The sequence below is a fragment of the Phyllobates terribilis genome, unplaced genomic scaffold, assembly GCF_046119375.1.
Source record: "Phyllobates terribilis strain yellow unplaced genomic scaffold, ASM4611937v1 Scaffold_1__5_contigs__length_1240528914, whole genome shotgun sequence".
Classification (NCBI taxonomy): domain Eukaryota; kingdom Metazoa; phylum Chordata; class Amphibia; order Anura; family Dendrobatidae; genus Phyllobates; species Phyllobates terribilis.
Window position 1 is genome coordinate 605,374,507 of NW_027362761.1, and position 22,960 is coordinate 605,397,466.

General features: G+C 50.6%; 1 protein-coding gene across 8 annotated transcripts in view; it reads right to left on the bottom strand.

Moving 5' to 3' along the window:
• CNTFR (ciliary neurotrophic factor receptor) overlaps positions 1-22,960 on the bottom strand; it is an 869,018-nt gene that overhangs the window by 440,497 nt on the left and 405,561 nt on the right. For 5 of the 8 annotated variants that reach the window (XM_073683152.1, XM_073683168.1, XM_073683143.1 and 2 more), the window contains one exon: positions 11,481-11,563. The exons of the other annotated variants lie outside the window; for them this stretch is intronic. The gene's annotated coding sequence lies outside the window, so the exon portion shown is untranslated. The remainder of the gene's footprint in view (positions 1-11,480; positions 11,564-22,960) is intronic. 8 annotated transcript variants of the gene reach the window in all.

A 22,960-nucleotide genomic window follows, 5' to 3' on the forward strand; every position in this document is an offset into this window, starting at 1 on the left:
CGAGCCCGCTGCGTCAGGAGCAGGACTCCCAGCATCCCACAGAGATCAGGGCACAAAGTCTGATCCCTCATACCAGGGTCAGGGATGATGGGAGTAGTGATACACTGTGTGATAGGAGATTAGATTGTGAGCTCTGGGGTCAGGGATGATGGGAGTAGTGATACACTGTGTGATAGGAGATTAGATTGTGAGCTCTGGGGTCAGGGATGATGGGAGTAGTGATACATTGTGTGATAGGAGATTAGATTGTGAGCTCTGGGGTCAGGGATGATGGGAGTAGTGATACACTGTGTGATAGGAGATTAGATTGTGAGCTCTGGGGTCAGGGATGATGGGAGTAGTGATATACTGTGTGATAGGAGATTAGATTGTGAGCTCTGGGGTCAGGGATGATGGGAGTAGTGATACACTGTGTGATAGGAGATTAGATTGTGAGCTCTGGGGTCAGGGATGATGGGAGTAGTGATACACTGTGTGATAGGAGATTAGATTGTGAGCTCCGGGGTCAGGGATGATGGGAGTAGTGATACATTGTGTGACAGAAGATTAGATTGTGAGCTCTGGGGTCAGGGATGATGGGAGTAGTGATACACTGTGTGATAGGAGATTAGATTGTGAGCTCTGGGGTCAGGGATGATGGGAGTAGTGATACACTGTGTGATAGGAGATTAGATTGTGAGCTCTGGGGTCAGGGATGATGGGAGTAGTGATACATTGTGTGATAGGAGATTAGATTGTGAGCTCCGGGGTCAGGGATGATGGGAGTAGTGATATACTGTGTGATAGGAGATTAGATTGTGAGCTCTGGGGTCAGGGATGATGGGAGTAGTGATACACTGTGTGATAGGAGATTAGATTGTGAGCTCTGGCGTCAGGGATGATGGGAGTAGTGATACACTGTGTGATAGGAGATTAGATTGTGAGCTCTGGGGTCATGGATGATGGGAGTAGTGATACATTGTGTGATAGGAGATTAGATTGTGAGCTCTGGGGTCAGGGATGATGGGAGTAGTGATACATTGTGTGATAGGAGATTAGATTGTGAGCTCCGGGGTCAGGGATGATGGGAGTAGTGATACATTGTGAGATAGGAGATTAGATTGTGAGCTCTGGGGTCAGGGATGATGGGAGTAGTGATACACTGTGTGATAGGAGATTAGATTGTGAGCTCGGGGTCAAGGATGATGGGAGTAGTGATATACTGTGTGATAGGAGATTAGATTGTGAGCTCTGGGGTCAGGGATGATGGGAGTAGTGATACACTGTGTGACAGAAGATTAGATTGTGAGCTCTGGGGTCAGGGATGATGGGAGTAGTGATATACTGTGTGATAGGAGATTAGATTGTGAGCTCCGGGGTCAGGGATGATGGGAGTAGTGATACACTGTGTGATAGGAGATTAGATTGTGAGCTCCGGGGTCAGGGATGATGGGAGTAGTGATACACTGTGTGATAGGAGATTAGATTGTGAGCTCCGGGGTCAGGGATGATGGGAGTAGTGATACATTGTGTGACAGAAGATTAGATTGTGAGCTCTGGGGTCAGGGATGATGGGAGTAGTGATACACTGTGTGATAGGAGATTAGATTGTGAGCTCTGGGGTCAGGGATGATGGGAGTAGTGATACACTGTGTGATAGGAGATTAGATTGTGAGCTCTGGGGTCAGGGATGATGGGAGTAGTGATACATTGTGTGATAGGAGATTAGATTGTGAGCTCCGGGGTCAGGGATGATGGGAGTAGTGATACACTGTGTGATAGGAGATTAGATTGTGAGCTCCGGGGTCAAGGATGATGAGAGTAGTGTTACACTGTGTGATAGGAGATTAGATTGTGAGCTCTGGGGTCAGGGATGATGGGAGTAGTGATACACTGTGTGATAGGAGATTAGATTGTGAGCTCCGGGGTCAGGGATGATGGGAGTAGTGATACACTGTGTGATAGGAGATTAGATTGTGAGCTCTGAGGTCAGGGATGATGGGAGTAGTGATATACTGTGTGATAGGAGATTAGATTGTGAGCTCTGGGGTCAGGGATGATGGGAGTAGTGATACACTGTGTGACAGAAGATTAGATTGTGAGCTCTGGGGTCAGGGATGATGGGAGTAGTGATATACTGTGTGATAGGAGATTAGATTGTGAGCTCCGGGGTCAGGGATGATGGGAGTAGTGATACACTGTGTGATAGGAGATTAGATTGTGAGCTCTGGGGTCAGGGATGATGGGAGTAGTTATACATTGTGTGACAGAAGATTAGATTGTGAGCTCTGGGGTCAAGGATGATGGGAGTAGTGATACACTGTGTGACAGAAGATTAGATTGTGAGCTCCGGGGTCAGGGATGATGGGAGTAGTGATACACTGTGTGACAGAAGATTAGATTGTGAGCTCCGGGGTCAGGGATGATGGGAGTAGTGATACACTGTGTGATAGGAGATTAGATTGTGAGCTCCGGGGTCAGGGATGATGGGAGTAGTGATACATTGTGTGACAGAAGATTAGATTGTGAGCTCCGGGGTCAAGGATGATGGGAGTAGTGATACACTGTGTGACAGAAGATTAGATTGTGAGCTCCGGGGTCAGGGATGATGGGAGTAGTGATACACTGTGTGATAGGAGATTAGATTGTGAGCTCCGGGGTCAGGGATGATGGGAGTAGTGATACATTGTGTGACAGGAGATTAGATTGTGAGCTCTGGGGTCAGGGGTGATGGGAGTAGTGATACATTGTGTGATAGGAGATTAGATTGTGAGCTCCGGGGTCAGGGATGATGGGAGTAGTGATACATTGTGTGATAGGAGATTAGATTGTGAGCTCTGGGGTCAGGGATGATGGGAGTAGTGATACATTGTGTGATAGGAGATTAGATTGTGAGCTCCGGGGTCAGGGATGATGGGAGTAGTGATACACTGTGTGACAGGAGATTAGATTGTGAGCTCTGGGGTCAGGGATGATGGGAGTAGTGATACACTGTGTGATAGGAGATTAGATTGTGAGCTCTGGGGTCAGGGATGATGGGAGTAGTGATACACTGTGTGATAGGAGATTAGATTGTGAGCTCTGGGGTCAGGGATGATGGGAGTAGTGATACACTGTGTGATAGGAGATTAGATTGTGAGCTCCGGAGTCAGGGATGATGGGAGTAGTGATACATTGTGTGACAGAAGATTAGATTGTGAGCTCCGGGGTCAGGGATGATGGGAGTAGTGATACACTGTGTGACAGAAGATTAGATTGTGAGCTCCGGGGTCAGGGATGATGGGAGTAGTGATACACTGTGTGATAGGAGATTAGATTGTGAGTTCTGAGGTCAGGGATGATGAGAGTAGTGATACACTGTGTGATAGGAGATTAGATTGTGAGCTCTGGGGTCAGGGATGATGGGAGTAGTGATACATTGTGTGATAGGAGATTAGATTGTGAGCTCCGGGGTCAGGGATGATGGGAGTAGTGATATACTGTGTGATAGGAGATTAGATTGTGAGCTCCGGGGTCAGGAATGATGGGAGTAGTGATACACTGTGTGATAGGAGATTAGATTGTGAGCTCCGGGGTCAGGGATGATGGGAGTAGTGATACATTGTGTGACAGAAGATTAGATTGTGAGCTCCGGGGTCAAGGATGATGGGAGTAGTGATACACTGTGTGACAGAAGATTAGATTGTGAGCTCCGGGGTCAGGGATGATGGGAGTAGTGATACATTGTGTGATAGGAGATTAGATTGTGAGCTCCGGGGTCAGGGATGATGGGAGTAGTGATACATTGTGTGATAGGAGATTAGATTGTGAGCTCCGGGGTCAGGGATGATGGGAGTAGTGATACACTGTGTGATAGAAGATTAGATTGTGAGCTCTGGGGTCAGGGATGATGGAAGTAGTGATACACTGTGTGATAGGAGATTAGATTATGAGCTCTGGGGTCAGGGATGATGGGAGTAGTGATACACTGTGTGATAGGAGATTAGATTGTGAGCTCTGGGGTCAGGGATGATGGGAGTAGTGATACACTGTGTGATAGGAGATTAGATTGTGAGCTCTGGGGTCAGGGATGATGGGAGTAGTGATACACTGTGTGATAGGAGATTAGATTGTGAGCTCCAGGGTCAGGGATCATGGGAGTAGTGATACACTGTGTGATAGGAGATTAGATTGTGAGCTCTGGGGTCAGGGATGATGGGAGTAGTGATACACTGTGTGATAGGAGATTAGATTGTGAGCTCTGGGGTCAGGGATGATGGGAGTAGTGATACACTGTGTGATAGGAGATTAGATTGTGAGCTCTGGGGTCAGGGATGATGGGAGTAGTGATACACTGTGTGATAGGAGATTAGATTGTGAGCTCTGGGGTCAGGGATGATGGGAGTAGTGATACATTGTGTGATAGGAGATTAGATTGTGAGCTCCGGTGTCAGAGATGATGGGAGTAGTGATACACTGTGTGATAGGAGATTAGATTGTGAGCTCCGGGGTCAGGGATGATGGGAGTAGTGATACACTGTGTGATAGGAGATTAGATTGTGAGCTCTGGGGTCAGGGATGATGGAAGTAGTGATACACTGTGTGATAGGAGATTAGATTGTGAGCTCCGGGGTCAGGGATGATGGGAGTAGTGATACACTGTGTGATAGGAGATTAGATTGTGAGCTCCGGGGTCAGGGATGATGGGAGTAGTGATACACTGTGTGATAGGAGATTAGATTGTGAGCTCCGGGTTCAGGGATGATGGGAGTAGTGATACACTGTGTGATAGGAGATTAGATTGTGAGCTCCGGGGTCAGGGATGATGGGAGTAGTGATACACTGTGTGATAGGAGATTAGATTGTGAGCTCTGGGGTCAGGGATGATGGGAGTAGTGATACACTGTGTGATAGGAGATTAGATTGTGAGCTCCGGGGTCAGGGATGATGGGAGTAGTGATACACTGTGTGATAGGAGATTAGATTGTGAGCTCCGGGGTCAGGGATGATGGGAGTAGTGATACATTGTGTGATAGGAGATTAGATTGTGAGCTCTGGGGTCAGGGATGATGGGAGTAGTGATACATTGTGTGATAGGAGATTAGATTGTGAGCTCTGGGGTCAGGGATGATGGGAGTAGTGATATACTGTGTGATAGGAGATTAGATTGTGAGCTCTGGGGTCAGGGATGATGGGAGTAGTGATATACTGTGTGATAGGAGATTAGATTGTGAGCTCCGGGGTCAGGGATGATGGGAGTAGTGATACACTGTGTGATAGGAGATTAGGTTGTGAGCTCTGGGGTCAGGGATGATGGGAGTAGTGATACATTGTGTGATAGGAGATTAGATTGTGAGCTCCGGGGTCAGGGATGATGGGAGTAGTGATACACTGTGTGATAGGAGATTAGATTGTGAGCTCTGGGTCAGGGATGATGGGAGTAGTGATACATTGTGTGATAGGAGATTAGATTGTGAGCTCTGGGGTCAGGGATGATGGGAGTAGTGATACACTGTGTGATAGGAGATTAGATTGTGAGCTCCGGGGTCAGGGATGATGGGAGTAGTGATACACTGTGTGATAGGAGATTAGATTGTGAGCTCTGGGGTCAGGGATGATGAGAGTAGTGATACACTGTGTGATAGGAGATTAGATTGTGAGCTCCGGGGTCAGGGATGATGGGAGTAGTGATACACTGTGTGATAGGAGATTAGATTGTGAGCTCCGGGGTCAGGGATGATGGGAGTAGTGATACACTGTGTGATAGGAGATTAGATTGTGAGCTCTGGGGTCAGGGATGATGGGAGTAGTGATACATTGTGTGATAGGAGATTAGATTGTGAGCTCCGGGGTCAGGGATGATGGGAGTAGTGATACACTGTGTGATAGGAGATTAGATTGTGAGCTCCGGGATCAGGGATGATGGGAGTAGTGATACACTGTGTGATAGGAGATTAGATTGTGAGCTCTGGGGTCAGGGATGATGGAAGTAGTGATACACTGTGTGATAGGAGATTAGATTGTGAGCTCTGGGGTCAGGGATGATGAGAGTAGTGATACACTGTGTGATAGGAGATTAGATTGTGAGCTCCGGGGTCAGGGATGATGGGAGTAGTGATACACTGTGTGATAGGAGATTAGATTGTGAGCTCCGGGGTCAGGGATGATGGGAGTAGTGATACATTGTGTGATAGGAGATTAGATTGTGAGCTCCGGGGTCAGGGATGATGGGAGTAGTGATACACTGTGTGATAGGAGATTAGATTGTGAGCTCCGGGATCAGGGATGATGGGAGTAGTGATACACTGTGTGATAGGAGATTAGATTGTGAGCTCCGGGGTCAGGGATGATGGAAGTAGTGATACACTGTGTGATAGGAGATTAGATTGTGAACTCTGGGGTCAGGGATGATGGGAGTAGTGATACACTGTGTGATAGGAGATTAGATTGTGAGCTCTGGGGTCAGGGATGATGGGAGTAGTGATACATTGTGTGATAGGAGATTAGATTGTGACCTCTGGGGTCAGGGATGATGGAAGTAGTGATACACTGTGTGATAGGAGATTAGATTGTGAGCTCCGGGGTCAGGGATGATGGGAGTAGTGATACACTGTGTGATAGGAGATTAGATTGTGAGCTCCGGGGTCAGGGATGATGGGAGTAGTGATACACTGTGTGATAGGAGATTAGATTGTGAGCTCCGGGGTCAGGGATGATGGGAGTAGTGATACATTGTGTGATAGGAGATTAGATTGTGAGCTCTGGGGTCAGGGATGATGGGAGTAGTGATACACTGTGTGATAGGAGATTAGATTGTGAGCTCTGGGGTCAGGGATGATGGGAGTAGTGATATACTGTGTGATAGGAGATTAGATTGTGAGCTCCGGGGTCAGGGATGATGGGAGTAGTGATACACTGTGTGATAGGAGATTAGATTGTGAGCTCTGGGGTCAGGGATGATGGGAGTAGTGATACATTGTGTGATAGGAGATTAGATTGTGAGCTCCGGGGTCAGGGATGATGGGAGTAGTGATACACTGTGTGATAGGAGATTAGATTGTGAGCTCTGGGGTCAGGGATGATGGGAGTAGTGATACATTGTGTGATAGGAGATTAGATTGTGAGCTCTGGGGTCAGGGATGATGAGAGTAGTGATACACTGTGTGATAGGAGATTAGATTGTGAGCTCTGGGGTCAGGGATGATGGGAGTAGTGATACACTGTGTGATAGGAGATTAGATTGTGAGCTCCGGGGTCAGGGATGATGGGAGTAGTGATACACTGTGTGATAGGAGATTAGATTGTGAGCTCTGGGGTCAGGGATGATGAGAGTAGTGATACACTGTGTGATAGGAGATTAGATTGTGAGCTCCGGGGTCAGGGATGATGGGAGTAGTGATACACTGTGTGATAGGAGATTAGATTGTGAGCTCCGGGGTCAGGGATGATGGGAGTAGTGATACACTGTGTGATAGGAGATTAGATTGTGAGCTCTGGGGTCAGGGATGATGGGAGTAGTGATACACTGTGTGATAGGAGATTAGATTGTGAGCTCCGGGGTCAGGGATGATGGGAGTAGTGATACACTGTGTGATAGGAGATTAGATTGTGAGCTCTGGGGTCAGGGATGATGGGAGTAGTGATACATTGTGTGATAGGAGATTAGATTGTGAGCTCTGGGGTCAGGGATGATGGGAGTAGTGATACACTGTGTGATAGGAGATTAGATTGTGAGCTCCGGGGTCAGGGATGATGGGAGTAGTGATACACTGTGTGATAGGAGATTAGATTGTGAGCTCTGGGGTCAGGGATGATGGGAGTAGTGATACACTGTGTGATAGGAGATTAGATTGTGAGCTCTGGGGTCAGGGATGATGGGAGTAGTGATACATTGTGTGATAGGAGATTAGATTGTGAGCTCTGGGGTCAGGGATGATGGGAGTAGTGATACACTGTGTGATAGGAGATTAGATTGTGAGCTCTGGGGTCAGGGATGATGGGAGTAGTGATATACTGTGTGATAGGAGATTAGATTGTGAGCTCCGGGGTCAGGGATGATGGGAGTAGTGATACACTGTGTGATAGGAGATTAGATTGTGAGCTCTGGGGTCAGGGATGATGGGAGTAGTGATACACTGTGTGATAGGAGATTAGATTGTGAGCTCCGGGGTCAGGGATGATGGGAGTAGTGATACACTGTGTGATAGGAGATTAGATTGTGAGCTCCGGGGTCAGGGATGATGGGAGTAGTGATACACTGTGTGATAGGAGATTAGATTGTGAGCTCTGGGGTCAGGGATGATGGGAGTAGTGATACGCTGTGTGACAGGAGATTAGATTGTGAGCTCCGGGGTCAGGGATGATGGGAGTAGTGATACACTGTGTGACAGGAGATTAGATTGTGAGCTCTGAGGTCAGGGATGATGGGAGTAGTGATACACTGTGTGATAGGAGATTAGATTGTGAGCTCTGGGGTCAGGGATGATGGGAGTAGTGATACATTGTGTGATAGGAGATTAGATTGTGAGCTCCGGGGTCAGGGATGATGGGAGTAGTGATATACTGTGTGATAGGAGATTAGATTGTGAGCTCCGGTGTCAGAGATGATGGGAGTAGTGATACATTGTGTGATAGGAGATTAGATTGTGAGCTCCGGGGTCAGGGATGATGGGAGTAGTTATACACTGTGTGATAGGAGATTAGATTGTGTGCTCCGGTGTCAGAGATGATGGGAGTAGTGATACATTGTGTGATAGGAGATTAGATTGTGAGCTCCGGGGTCAGGGATGATGGGAGTAGTGATACACTGTGTGATAGGAGATTAGATTGTGAGCTCTGAGGTCAGGGATGATGGGAGTAGTGATACATTGTGTGATAGGAGATTAGATTGTGAGCTCCGGGGTCAGGGATGATGGGAGTAGTGATACACTGTGTGATAGGAGATTAGATTGTGAGCTCCGGTGTCAGAGATGATGGGAGTAGTGATACACTGTGTGATAGGAGATTAGATTGTGAGCTCCGGGGTCAGGGATGATGGGAGTAGTGATACATTGTGTGATAGGAGATTAGATTGTGAGCTCTGGGGTCAGGGATGATGGGAGTAGTGATACATTGTGTGACAGGAGATTAGATTGTGAGCTCTGGGGTCAGGGATGATGGGAGTAGTGATACATTGTGTGATAGGAGATTAGATTGTGAGCTCCGGGGTCAGGGATGATGGGAGTAGTGATACATTGTGTGATAGGAGATTAGATTGTGAGCTCCGGGGTCAGAGATGATGGGAGTAGTGATATACTGTGTGATAGGAGATTAGATTGTGAGCTCCGGGGTCAGGGATGATGGGAGTAGTGATATACTGTGTGATAGGAGATTAGATTGTGAGCTCCGGGGTCAGAGATGATGGGAGTAGTGATACACTGGGTGATAGGAGATTAGATTGTGAGCTCTGAGGTCAGGGATGATGGGAGTAGTGATACATTGTGTGATAGGAGATTAGATTGTGAGCTCCGGGGTCAGGGATGATGGGAGTAGTGATACACTGTGTGATAGGAGATTAGATTGTGAGCTCTGGGGTCAGGGATGATGGGAGTAGTGATACATTGTGTGATAGGAGATTAGATTGTGAGCTCCGGGGTCAGGGATGATGGGAGTAGTGATACACTGTGTGATAGGAGATTAGATTGTGAGCTCTGGGGTCAGGGATGATGGGAGTAGTTATACACTGTGTGATAGGAGATTAGATTGTGAGCTCCGGGGTCAGGGATGATGGGAGTAGTGATACACTGTGTGACAGGAGATTAGATTGTGAGCTCTGGGGTCAGGGGTGATGGGAGTAGTGATACACTGTGTGATAGGAGATTAGATTGTGAGCTCTGGGGTCAGGGGTGATGGGAGTAGTGATACACTGTGTGATAGGAGATTAGATTGTGAGCTCTGGGGTCAGGGATGATGGGAGTAGTTATACCCTGTGTGATAGGAGATTAGATTGTGAGCTCCGGGGTCAGGGATGATGGGAGTAGTGATACACTGTGTGATAGGAGATTAGATTGTGAGCTCTGGGGTCAGGGATGATGGGAGTAGTGATACACTGTGTGATAGGAGATTAGATTGTGAGCTCCGGGGTCAGGGATGATGGGAGTAGTGATACACTGTGTGATAGGAGATTAGATTGTGAGCTCTGGGGTCAGGGATGATGGGAGTAGTGATACACTGTGTGATAGGAGATTAGATTGTGAGCTCTGGGGTCAGGGATGATGGGAGTAGTGATACACTGTGTGATAGGAGATTAGATTGTGAGCTCTGGGGTCAGGGATGATGGGAGTAGTGATACACTGTGTGATAGGAGATTAGATTGTGAGCTCTGGGGTCAGGGATGATGGGAGTAGTGATACACTGTGTGATAGGAGATTAGATTGTGAGCTCTGGGGTCAGGGATGATGGGAGTAGTGATACACTGTGTGATAGGAGATTAGATTGTGAGCTCTGGGGTCAGGGATGATGGGAGTAGTTATACACTGTGTGATAGGAGATTAGATTGTGAGCTCCGGGGTCAGGGATGATGGGAGTAGTGATACACTGTGTGATAGGAGATTAGATTGTGAGCTCTGGGGTCAGGGATGATGGGAGTAGTGATACACTGTGTGATAGGAGATTAGATTGTGAGCTCCGGGGTCAGGGATGATGGGAGTAGTGATACATTGTGTGATAGGAGATTAGATTGTGAGCTCTGGGGTCAGGGATGATGGAAGTATTGATACACTGTGTGATAGGAGATTAGATTGTGAGCTCTGGGGTCAGGGATGATGGGAGTAGTGATACACTGTGTGATAGGAGATTAGATTGTGAGCTCTGGGGTCAGGGATGATGGGAGTAGTGATACACTGTGTGATAGGAGATTAGATTGTGAGCTCTGGGGTCAGGGATGATGGGAGTAGTGATACACTGTGTGATAGGAGATTAGATTGTGAGCTCTGGGGTCAGGGATGATGGGAGTAGTGATACACTGTGTGATAGGAGATTAGATTGTGAGCTCTGGGGTCAGGGATGATGGGAGTAGTGATACACTGTGTGATAGGAGATTAGATTGTGAGCTCTGGGGTCAGGGATGATGGGAGTAGTGATACACTGTGTGATAGGAGATTAGATTGTGAGCTCTGGGGTCAGGGATGATGGGAGTAGTGATACACTGTGTGATAGGAGATTAGATTGTGAGCTCTGGGGTCAGGGATGATGGGAGTAGTGATACACTGTGTGATAGGAGATTAGATTGTGAGCTCTGGGGTCAGGGATGATGGGAGTAGTGATACACTGTGTGATAGGAGATTAGATTGTGAGCTCTGGGGTCAGGGATGATGGGAGTAGTGATACACTGTGTGATAGGAGATTAGATTGTGAGCTCTGGGGTCAGGGATGATGGGAGTAGTGATACACTGTGTGATAGGAGATTAGATTGTGAGCCACAGCTAAACAGAAAGATAAAACCCACCAAACCCCGCTCCTCCTGCAGCCTCCGCACGGCTTACCCTGTGAGTGTTCCTCAGTGCCGCCTGTCAGCTCATGAACGGAGGAGCGCTGCTCCTGGGGAGACGTCTGCAGCTGCCAATATCTGCACCGAAAGGAAAGGAGACGTTACACCTGGGGTCAATAGTGACTGACACAGGACTGACTACTGACGCAGGACTGACGACTGACACAGGACTGACGACTGACGCAGGACTGACGACTGACACAGGACTGACGACTGACACAGGACTGACGACGGATAAAAGATGGCATCTGACATAGGACTGCTGAGTGACGCTGCTCTGACACCGGACCCTGTGATGACAGGTGACAACGTCGCACTATTTCACTGTGACAAATTTTGTGACTTTTCAAATAAGTCAAAAATGATGAATAAGGAGAAAACATCTGGAAACCTGAAATCCCCGACTATGGGGACCATGAAAGCAGAGAACACAGAAGAGGCTTCAGAGACACACAAGCGGGAAGAGGAGCGACAGAACAGAGGCCAAAAACCTGACAAAAAAGAGGAGCAAATGCAGGAATGAAATGAGAACAGAGACTCTTCCCTAGATTTGTCTCTGTTCTCTCTCTGTCTCTGTTCTCTCTTTGTCTCTGTTCGGTCCTCTCTCTGTCCTGTCTCTGTTCTCTCTTTGTCTCTGTTCTGTGCTGTCTCTGCTCTCTGGCAGTGCTGTGTATCGGTGACTCCTCTGTGCACCCGGCTGCTTCCTCTTCTTCCCTCTCTCTGTCCTGTCTCTTCCCTCTCTGTCCTGTCTCTTCCCTCTCTCTCTCCTGTCTCTGTTCTCTCTTTGTCTCTGTTCTCTCTTTGTCTCTGTTCGGTCCTGTCTCTGCACTCTGGCAGTGCTGTGTATCGGTGACTCCTCTGTGCACCCGGCTGCTTCCTCTTCTTCCCTCTCTGTCCTGTCTCTTCCCTCTCTCTGTCCTGTCTCTTCCCTCTCTGTCCTGTCTCTTCCCTCTCTCTCTCCTGTCTCTGTTCTCTCTCTGTCTCTGTTCTCTCTTTGTCTCTGTTCTCTCTTTGTCTCTGTTCGGTCCTGTCTCTGCTCTCTGGCAGTGCTGTGTATCGGTGACTCCTCTGTGCACCCGGCTGCTTCCTCTTCTTCCCTCTATCTGTCCTGTCTCTGTTCTCTCTCTGTCTCTGTTCTCTCTTTGTCTCTGTTCGGTCCTGTCTCTGCTCTCTGGCAGTGCTGTGTATCGGTGACTCTTCTGTGCACCCGGCTGCTTCCTCTTCTTCCCTCTCTCTGTCCTGTCTCTTCCCTCTCTCTGTCCTGTCTCTTCCCTCTCTCTCTCCTGTCTCTGTTCTCTCTCTGTCTCTGTTCTCTCTTTGTCTCTGTTCGGTCCTCTCTCTGTCCTGTCTCTGTTCTCTCTTTGTCTCTGTTCTGTGCTGTCTCTGCTCTCTGGCAGTGCTGTGTATCGGTGACTCCTCTGTGCACCCGGCTGCTTCCTCTTCTTCCCTCTCTCTGTCCTGTCTCTTCCCTCTCTGTCCTGTCTCTTCCCTCTCTCTCTCCTGTCTCTGTTCTCTCTTTGTCTCTGTTCTCTCTTTGTCTCTGTTCGGTCCTGTCTCTGCACTCTGGCAGTGCTGTGTATCGGTGACTCCTCTGTGCACCCGGCTGCTTCCTCTTCTTCCCTCTCTGTCCTGTCTCTTCCCTCTCTCTGTCCTGTCTCTTCCCTCTCTGTCCTGTCTCTTCCCTCTCTCTCTCCTGTCTCTGTTCTCTCTCTGTCTCTGTTCTCTCTTTGTCTCTGTTCTCTCTTTGTCTCTGTTCGGTCCTGTCTCTGCACTCTAGCAGAGCTGTGTATCGGTGACTCCTCTGTGCACCCGGCTGCTTCCTCTTCTTCCCTCTCTGTCCTGTCTCTTCCCTCTCTCTGTCCTGTCTCTTCCCTCTCTGTCCTGTCTCTTCCCTCTCTCTGTCCTGTCTCTGTTCTCTCTCTGTCTCTGTTCTCTCTTTGTCTCTGTTCGGTCCTGTCTCTGCTCTCTGGCAGTGCTGTGTATCGGTGACTCCTCTGTGCACCCGGCTGCTTCCTCTTCTTCCCTCTCTGTCCTGTCTCTGTTCTCTCTTTGTCTCTGTTCGGTCCTGTCTCTGCGCTCTGGCAGTGCTGTGTATCGGTGACTCCTCTGTGCACCCGGCTGCTTCCTCTTCTTCCCTCTCTGTCCTGTCTCTGTTCTCTCTCTGTCTCTGTTCTCTCTTTGTCTCTGTTCTGTCCTGTCTCTGCGCTCTGGCACTGCTGTGTATCGGTGACACCTCTGTGCACCCGGCTGCTTCCTCTTCTTCCCTCTCTGTCCTGTCTCTTCCCTCTCTCTCCTGTCTCTGTTCTCTCTTTGTCTCTGTTCGGTCCTGTCTCTGCACTCTGGCACTGCTGTGTATCGGTGACACCTCTGTGCACCCGGCTGCTTCCTCTTCTTCCCTCTCTGTCCTGTCTCTTCCCTCTCTCTCCTGTCTCTGTTCTCTCGCTGTCTCTGTTCTCTCTTTGTCTCTGTTCTGTCCTGTCTCTGCGCTCTGGCAGTGCTGTGTATCGGTGACTACTCTGTGCACCCGGCTGCTTCCTCTTCTTCCCTCTCTCTGTCCTGTCCCTTCCCTCTCTGTGTCCTGTCTCTTCCCTCTCTCTGTCCTGTCTCTTTCCTCACTGTCCTGTCTCTTCCCTCTCTCTCTGCTGTCTCTGTTCTCTCTCTGTCTCTGTTCTCTCTTTGTCTCTGTTCTGTCCTGTCTCTGCTCTCTGGCAGTGCTGTGTATCGGTGACTCCTCTGTGCACCCGGCTGCTTCCTCTTCTTCCCTCTCTGTCCTGTCTCTTCCCTCTCTCTGTCCTGTCTCTGTTCTCTCTTTGTCTCTGTTCTGTCCTGTCTCTGCGCTCTGGCTGTGTATCGGTGACTCCTCTGTGCACCCGGCTGCTTCCTCTTCTTCCCTCTCTCTGTCCTGTCTCTTCCCTCTCTCTGTCCTGTCTCTTCCCTCTCTCTGTCCTGTCTCTTCCCTCTCTCTCTCCTGTCTCTGTTCTCTCTTTGTCTCTGTTCTCTCTTTGTCTCTGTTCTGTCTTGTCTCTGCACTCTGGCTGTGTATCGGTGACTCCTCTGTGCACCCGGCTGCTTCCTCTTCTTCCCTCTCTGTCCTGTCTCTTCCCTCTCTCTGTCCTGTCTCTTCCCTCTCTCTCCTGTCTCTGTTCTCTCTCTGTCTCTGTTTTCTCTTTGTCTCTGCGCTCTGGCAGTGCTGTGTATCGGTGACTCCTCTGTGCACCCGGCTGCTTCCTCTTCTTCCCTCTCTGTCCTGTCTCTTCCCTCTCTCTGTCCTGTCTCTTCCCTCTCTCTCTCCTGTCTCTGTTCTCTCTCTGTCTCTGTTCTCTCTTTGTCTCTGTTCTGTCCTGTCTCTGCTCTCTGGCAGTGCTGTGTATCGGTGACTCCTCTGTGCACCCGGCTGCTTCCTCTTCTTCCCTCTCTGTCCTGTCTCTTCCCTCTCTCTGTCCTGTCTCTTCTCTCTCTCTGTCCTGTCTCTGTTCTCTCTCTGTCTCTGTTCTCTCTTTGTCTCTGTTCTGTCCTGTCTCTGCTCTCTGGCAGTGCTGTGTATCGGTGACTCCTCTGTGCACCCGGCTGCTTCCTCTTCTTCCCTCTCTGTCCTGTCTCTTCCCTCTCTCTGTCCTGTCTCTTCTCTCTCTCTGTCCTGTCTCTGTTCTGTCCTGTCTCTGCACTCTGGCAGTGCTGTGTATCGGAGACTCCTCTGTGCACCCAGCTGCTTCCTCTTCTTCCCTCTCTGTCCTGTCTCTGTTCTCTCTGCTGTCTCTTTGTCTCTGTTCTGTCCTGTCTCTGCGCTCTGGCAGTGCTGTGTATCGGTGACTCCTCTGTGCACCCGGCTGCTTCCTCTTCTTCCCTCTATCTGTCCTGTCTCCGTTCTCTCTTTGTCTCTGTTCTGTCCTGTCTCTGCTCTCTGGCAGTGCTGTGTATCGGTGAGTCCTCTGTGCACCCGGCTGCTTCCTCTTCTTCCCTCTCTGTCCTGTCTTTTCCCTCTCTGTCCTGTCTCTTCTCTCTTTGTCTCTGTTCTGTCCTGTCTCTGCACTCTGGCTGTGTATCGGTGACTCCTCTGTGCACCCGGCTGCTTCCTCTTCTTCCCTCTCTCTGTCCTGTCTCTATCCTGTCTCTGTTCTCTCTTTGTCTCTGTTCTGTGCTGTCTCTGCGCTCTGGCAGTGCTGTGTATCGGTGACTCCTCTGTGCACCCGGCTGCTTCCTCTTCTTCCCTCTATCTGTCCTGTCTCTGTCCTGTCTCTGTTCTCTCTTTGTCTCTGTTCTGTGCTGTCTCTGCGCTCTGGCAGTGCTGTGTATCGGTGACTCCTCTGTGCACCCAGCTGCTTCCTCTTCTTCCCTCTCTCTGTCCTGTCTCTGTCCTGTCTCCGTTCTCTCTTTGTCTCTGTTCGGTCCTGTCTCTGCTCTCTGGCAGTGCTGTGTATCGGTGACTCCTCTGTGCACCCGGCTGCTTCCTCTTCTTCCCTCTCTGTCCTGTCTCTTCCCTCTCTCTGTCCTGTCTCTGTTCTCTCTTTGTCTCTGTTCTGTCTCTGCACTCTGACAGTGCTGTGTATCGGAGACTCCTCTGTGCACCCAGCTGCTTCCTCTTCTTCCCTCTCTGTCCTGTCTCTTCCCTCTCTCTGTCCTGTCTCTGTTCTCTCTTTGTCTCTGTTCTGTTCTGTCTCTGCGCTCTGGCAGTGCTGTGTATCGGTGAGTCCTCTGTGCACCCGGCTGCTTCCTCTTCTTCCCTCTCTGTCCTGTCTCTTCCCTCTCTGTCCTGTCTCTTCTCTCTTTGTCTCTGTTCGGTCCTGTCTCTGCACTCTGGCAGTGCTGTGTATCGGTGACTCCTCTGTGCACCCAGCTGCTTCCTCTTCTTCCCTCTATCTGTCCTGTCTCTGTTCTCTCTCTGTCTCTGTTCTCTCTTTGTCTCTGTTCGGTCCTGTCTCTGCTCTCTGGCAGTGCTGTGTATCGGTGACTCCTCTGTGCACCCAGCTGCTTCCTCTTCTTCCCTCTCTCTGTCCTGTCTCTGTCCTGTCTCCGTTCTCTCTTTGTCTCTGTTCTGTCCTGTCTCTGCTCTCTGGCAGTGCTGTGTATCGGTGACTCCTCTGTGCACCCAGCTGCTTCCTCTTCTTCCCTCTCTCTGTCCTGTCTCTGTCCTGTCTCCGTTCTCTCTTTGTCTCTGTTCTGTGCTGTCTCTGCGCTCTGGCAGTGCTGTGTATCGGTGACTCCTCTGTGCACCCAGCTGCTTCCTCTTCTTCCCTCTCTCTGTCCTGTCTCTCTCCTGTCTCTGTTCTCTCTCTGTCTCTGTTCTCTCTTTGTCTCTGTTCGGTCCTGTCTCTGCTCTCTGGCAGTGCTGTGTATCGGTGACTCCTCTGTGCACCCGGCTGCTTCCTCTTCTTCCCTCTATCTGTCCTGTCTCTGTTCTCTCTCTGTCTCTGTTCTCTCTTTGTCTCTGTTCGGTCCTGTCTCTGCTCTCTGGCAGTGCTGTGTATCGGTGACTCCTCTGTGCACCCAGCTGCTTCCTCTTCTTCCCTCTCTCTGTCCTGTCTCTGTCCTGTCTCCGTTCTCTCTTTGGCTATGTGCCCACGTTGCATTTATGAAGCAGAAAATTTCTGCTGCATAAATGCAAGTCCTCTCCCGGAAAAACGCATGCGGAATTCCGCACGCGTTTATCGCGCGTTTTTCGCGCGTTTATCACGCGTTTTCCACATGCGGAATTGCCTTGCGTTTTTTATGCATTGGACTATGGCAATTCTGCTTGCGGAAACGCAAAATTAATTGACATGCTGCGGATTTTTGAACGCAGCATAAACGCTGCGGAAAAATCCGCAGCATGTGCATAGAACTTGCGGAATCCCATTGGGGACCATGGGGTGCGGGTTACCAAGCGTTTTACAAGCGTTTCCGCTGCGGAAATTCCGCATCAAAAACGCTTGAAAAACGCTACGTGGGCACACAGCCTTTGTCTCTGTTCTGTCCTGTCTCTGCTCTCTGGCAGTGCTGTGTATCGGTGACTCCTCTGTGCACCCGGCTGCTTCCTCTTCTTCCCTCTCTCTGTCCTGTCTCTTCCCTCTCTGTCCTGTCTCTTCCCTCTCTCTGTCCTGTCTCTTCCCTCTCTCTCTGTCTCTGTTCTCTCTCTGTCTCTGTTCTCTCTTTGTCTCTGTTCTGTGCTGTCTCTGCTCTCTGGCAGTGCTGTGTATCGGTGACTCCTCTGTGCACCCGGCTGCTTCCTCTTCTTCCCTCTCTCTGTCCTGTCTCTTCCCTCTCTCTCCTGTCTCTGTTCTCTCTTTGTCTCTGTTCGGTCCTGTCTCTGCTCTCTGGCAGTGCTGTGTATCGGTGACTCCTCTGTGCACCCGGCTGCTTCCTCTTCTTCCCTCTCTCTGTCCTGTCTCTTCCCTCTCTCTCCTGTCTCTGTTCTCTCTCTGTCTCTGTTCTCTCTTTGTCTCTGTTCTGTCCTGTCTCTGCTCTCTGGCAGTGCTGTGTATCGGTGACTCCTCTGTGCACCCGGCTGCTTCCTCTTCTTCCCTCTCTCTGTCCTGTCTCTTCCCTCTCTCTCCTGTCTCTGTTCTCTCTCTGTCTCTGTTCTCTCTTTGTCTCTGTTCGGTCCTGTCTCTGCTCTCTGGCAGTGCTGTGTATCGGTGACTCCTCTGTGCACCCGGCTGCTTCCTCTTCTTCCCTCTCTGTCCTGTCTCTGTTCTCTCTCTGTCCTGTCTCTTCCCTCTCTCTCCTGTCTCTGCTCTCTCTGTCTCTGTTCTCTCTTTGTCTCTGTTCTGTCCTGTCTCTGCTCTCTGGCAGTGCTGTGTATCAGTGACTCCTCTGTGCACCCGGCTGCTTCCTCTTCTTCCCTCTCTCTGTCCTGTCTCTGTTCTCTCTCTGTCTCTGTTCTCTCTTTGTCTCTGTTCTGTCCTGTCTCTGCACTCTGGCAGTGCTGTGTATCGGTGACTCCTCTGTGCACCCGGCTGCTTCCTCTTCTTCCCTCTCTCTGTCCTGTCTCTTCCCTCTCTCTCCTGTCTCTGTTCTCTCTCTGTCTCTGTTCTCTCTTTGTCTCTGTTCAGTCCTGTCTCTGCTCTCTGGCAGTGCTGTGTATCGGTGACTCTTCTGTGCACCCGGCTGCTTCCTCTTCTTCCCTCTCTCTGTCCTGTCTCTTCCCTCTCTCTGTCCTGTCTCTGTTCTCTCTTTGTCTCTGTTCTGTCCTGTCTCTGCTCTCTGGCAGTGCTGTTTATCGGTGACTCCTCTGTGCACCCGGCTGCTTCCTCTTCTTCCCTCTCTCTGTCCTGTCTCTTCCCTCTCTCGCTGTCTCTGTTCTCTCTTTGTCTCTGTTCTGTCCTGTCTCTGCTCTCTGGCAGTGCTGTGTATCGGTGACTCCTCTGTGCACCCGGCTGCTTCCTCTTCTTCCCTCTCTGTCCTGTCTCTTCCCTCTCTCTCCTGTCTCTGTTCTCTCTTTGTCTCTGTTCGGTCCTGTCTCTGCGCTCTGGCAGTGCTGTTTATCGGTGACTCCTCTGTGCACCCGGCTGCTTCCTCTTCTTCCCTCTCTCTCCTGTCTCTGTTCTCTCTCTGTCTCTGTTCTGTCCTGTCTCTGCACTCTGGCTGTGTATCGGTGACTCCTCTGTGCACCCGGCTGCTTCCTCTTCTTCCCTCTCTCTCTCCTGTCTCTTCCCTCTCTCTCCTGTCTCTGTTCTCTCTCTGTCTCTGCTCTCTCTTTGTCTCTGTTCTGTCCTGTCTCTGTTCTCTCTCTGTCTCTGTTCTCTCTTTGTCTCTGTTCGGTCCTGTCTCTGCTCTCTGGCAGTGCTGTGTATCGGTGACTCCTCTGTGCACCCGGCTGCTTCCTCTTCTTCCCTCTCTCTCTCCTGTCTCTTCCCTCTCTCTCCTGTCTCTGTTCTCTCTTTGTCTCTGTTCTGTCCTGTCTCTGCACTCTGGCAGTGCTGTGTATCGGTGACTCCTCGGTGCACCCGGCTGCTTCCTCTTCTTCCCTCTCTGTCCTGTCTCTTCCCTCTCTCTCCTGTCTCTGTTCTCTCTCTGTCTCTGTTCTCTCTTTGTCTCTGTTCGGTCCTGTCTCTGCTCTCTGGCAGTGCTGTGTATCGGTGACTCCTCTGTGCACCCGGCTGCTTCCTCTTCTTCCCTCTCTGTCCTGTCTCTGTTCTCTCTTTGTCTCTGTTCTCTCTCTGTCTCTGTTCGGTCCTGTCTCTGCGCTCTGGCAGTGCTGTGTATCGGTGACTCCTCTGCGCACCCGGCTGCTTCCTCTTCTTCCCTCTCTCTGTCCTGTCTCTTCCCTCTCTGTCCTGTCTCTTCCCTCTCTCTGTCCTGTCTCTTCCCTCTCTCTCTGTCTCTGTTCTCTCTCTGTCTCTGTTCTCTCTTTGTCTCTGTTCGGTCCTGTCTCTGCGCTCTGGCAGTGCTGTGTATCGGTGACTCCTCTGTGCACCCAGCTGCTTCCTCTTCTTCCCTCTCTCTGTCCTGTCTCTGTTCTCTCTTTGTCTCTGTTCGGTCCTGTCTCTGCGCTCTGGCAGTGCTGTGTATCGGTGACTCCTCTGTGCACCCGGCTGCTTCCTCTTCTTCCCTCTCTCTGTCCTGTCTCTTCCCTCTCTGTCCTGTCTCTTCCCTCTCTCTGTCCTGTCTCTTCCCTCTCTCTCTGTCTCTGTTCTCTCTCTGTCTCTGTTCTCTCTTTGTCTCTGTTCGGTCCTGTCTCTGCTCTCTGGCAGTGCTGTGTATCGGTGACTCCTCTGTGCACCCGGCTGCTTCCTCTTCTTCCCTCTCTCTGTCCTGTCTCTTCCCTCTCTGTCCTGTCTCTTCCCTCTCTCTGTCCTGTCTCTTCCCTCTCTCTCTGTCTCTGTTCTCTCTCTGTCTCTGTTCTCTCTTTGTCTCTGTTCGGTCCTGTCTCTGCTCTCTGGCAGTGCTGTGTATCGGTGACTCCTCTGTGCACCCGGCTGCTTCCTCTTCTTCCCTCTCTCTGTCCTGTCTCTTCCCTCTCTCTCCTGTCTCTGTTCTCTCTTTGTCTCTGTTCGGTCCTGTCTCTGCGCTCTGGCAGTGCTGTTTATCGGTGACTCCTCTGTGCACCCGGCTGCTTCCTCTTCTTCCCTCTCTCTCCTGTCTCTGTTCTCTCTCTGTCTCTGTTCTGTCCTGTCTCTGCACTCTGGCTGTGTATCGGTGACTCCTCTGTGCACCCGGCTGCTTCCTCTTCTTCCTTCTCTCTCTCCTGTCTCTTCCCTCTCTCTCCTGTCTCTGTTCTCTCTCTGTCTCTGCTCTCTCTTTGTCTCTGTTCTGTCCTGTCTCTGTTCTCTCTCTGTCTCTGTTCTCTCTTTGTCTCTGTTCGGTCCTGTCTCTGCTCTCTGGCAGTGCTGTGTATCGGTGACTCCTCTGTGCACCCGGCTGCTTCCTCTTCTTCCCTCTCTCTCTCCTGTCTCTTCCCTCTCTCTCCTGTCTCTGTTCTCTCTTTGTCTCTGTTCTGTCCTGTCTCTGCACTCTGGCAGTGCTGTGTATCGGTGACTCCTCGGTGCACCCGGCTGCTTCCTCTTCTTCCCTCTCTGTCCTGTCTCTTCCCTCTCTCTCCTGTCTCTGTTCTCTCTCTGTCTCTGTTCTCTCTTTGTCTCTGTTCGGTCCTGTCTCTGCTCTCTGGCAGTGCTGTGTATCGGTGACTCCTCTGTGCACCCGGCTGCTTCCTCTTCTTCCCTCTCTGTCCTGTCTCTGTTCTCTCTTTGTCTCTGTTCTCTCTCTGTCTCTGTTCGGTCCTGTCTCTGCGCTCTGGCAGTGCTGTGTATCGGTGACTCCTCTGCGCACCCGGCTGCTTCCTCTTCTTCCCTCTCTCTGTCCTGTCTCTTCCCTCTCTGTCCTGTCTCTTCCCTCTCTCTGTCCTGTCTCTTCCCTCTCTCTCTGTCTCTGTTCTCTCTCTGTCTCTGTTCTCTCTTTGTCTCTGTTCGGTCCTGTCTCTGCGCTCTGGCAGTGCTGTGTATCGGTGACTCCTCTGTGCACCCAGCTGCTTCCTCTTCTTCCCTCTCTCTGTCCTGTCTCTGTTCTCTCTTTGTCTCTGTTCGGTCCTGTCTCTGCGCTCTGGCAGTGCTGTGTATCGGTGACTCCTCTGTGCACCCGGCTGCTTCCTCTTCTTCCCTCTCTCTGTCCTGTCTCTTCCCTCTCTGTCCTGTCTCTTCCCTCTCTCTGTCCTGTCTCTTCCCTCTCTCTCTGTCTCTGTTCTCTCTCTGTCTCTGTTCTCTCTTTGTCTCTGTTCGGTCCTGTCTCTGCTCTCTGGCAGTGCTGTGTATCGGTGACTCCTCTGTGCACCCGGCTGCTTCCTCTTCTTCCCTCTCTCTGTCCTGTCTCTTCCCTCTCTGTCCTGTCTCTTCCCTCTCTCTGTCCTGTCTCTTCCCTCTCTCTCTGTCTCTGTTCTCTCTCTGTCTCTGTTCTCTCTTTGTCTCTGTTCGGTCCTGTCTCTGCTCTCTGGCAGTGCTGTGTATCGGTGACTCCTCTGTGCACCCGGCTGCTTCCTCTTCTTCCCTCTCTCTGTCCTGTCTCTTCCCTCTCTGTCCTGTCTCTTCCCTCTCTCTGTCCTGTCTCTTCCCTCTCTCGCTGTCTCTGTTCTCTCTTTGTCTCTGTTCGGTCCTGTCTCTGCGCTCTGGCAGTGCTGTGTATCGGTGACTCCTCTGTGCACCCAGCTGCTTCCTCTTCTTCCCTCTCTCTGTCCTGTCTCTTCCCTCTCTCTGTCCTGTCTCTTCCCTCTCTCCTGTCTCTGTTCTCTCTCTGTCTCTGTTCTCTCTTTGTCTCTGTTCGGTCCTGTCTCTGCGCTCTGGCAGTGCTGTGTATCGGTGACTCCTCTGTGCACCCAGCTGCTTCCTCTTCTTCCCTCTCTCTGTCCTGTCTCTTCCCTCTCTCTGTCCTGTCTCTTCCCTCTCTCTCTCCTGTCTCTGTTCTCTCTCTGTCTCTGTTCTCTCTTTGTCTCTGTTCGGTCCTGTCTCTGCTCTCTGGCAGTGCTGTGTATCGGTGACTCCTCTGTGCACCCAGCTGCTTCCTCTTCTTCCCTCTCTCTGTCCTGTCTCTTCCCTCTCTCTGTCCTGTCTCTTCCCTCTATCTGTCCTGTCTCTGTTCTCTCTCTGTCTCTGTTCTCTCTTTGTCTCTGTTCTGTCCTGTCTCTGCTCTCTGGCAGTGCTGTGTATCGGTGACTCCTCTGTGCACCCGGCTGCTTCCTCTTCTTCCCTCTCTCTGTCCTGTCTCTTCCCTCTCTCTCTCCTGTCTCTGTTCTCTCTCTGTCTCTGTTCTCTCTTTGTCTCTGTTCTGTCCTGTCTCTGCTCTCTGGCAGTGCTGTGTATCAGTGACTCCTCTGTGCACCCGGCTGCTTCCTCTTCTTTCTGTCTCTTTCGGGGTCATCGATACTTAATGTCTGGAAAATCTTTCAGCTTCTAAACTCCATGTTCCTTCGCCAAATCCTGAGTGTTCCCCGAGGAGGAGGAGGAAACGCGGATTTATCCTCGGCCTCCCGATAACTCCGACGTGTCCTCATCACAGGGGGAATGTTACAGT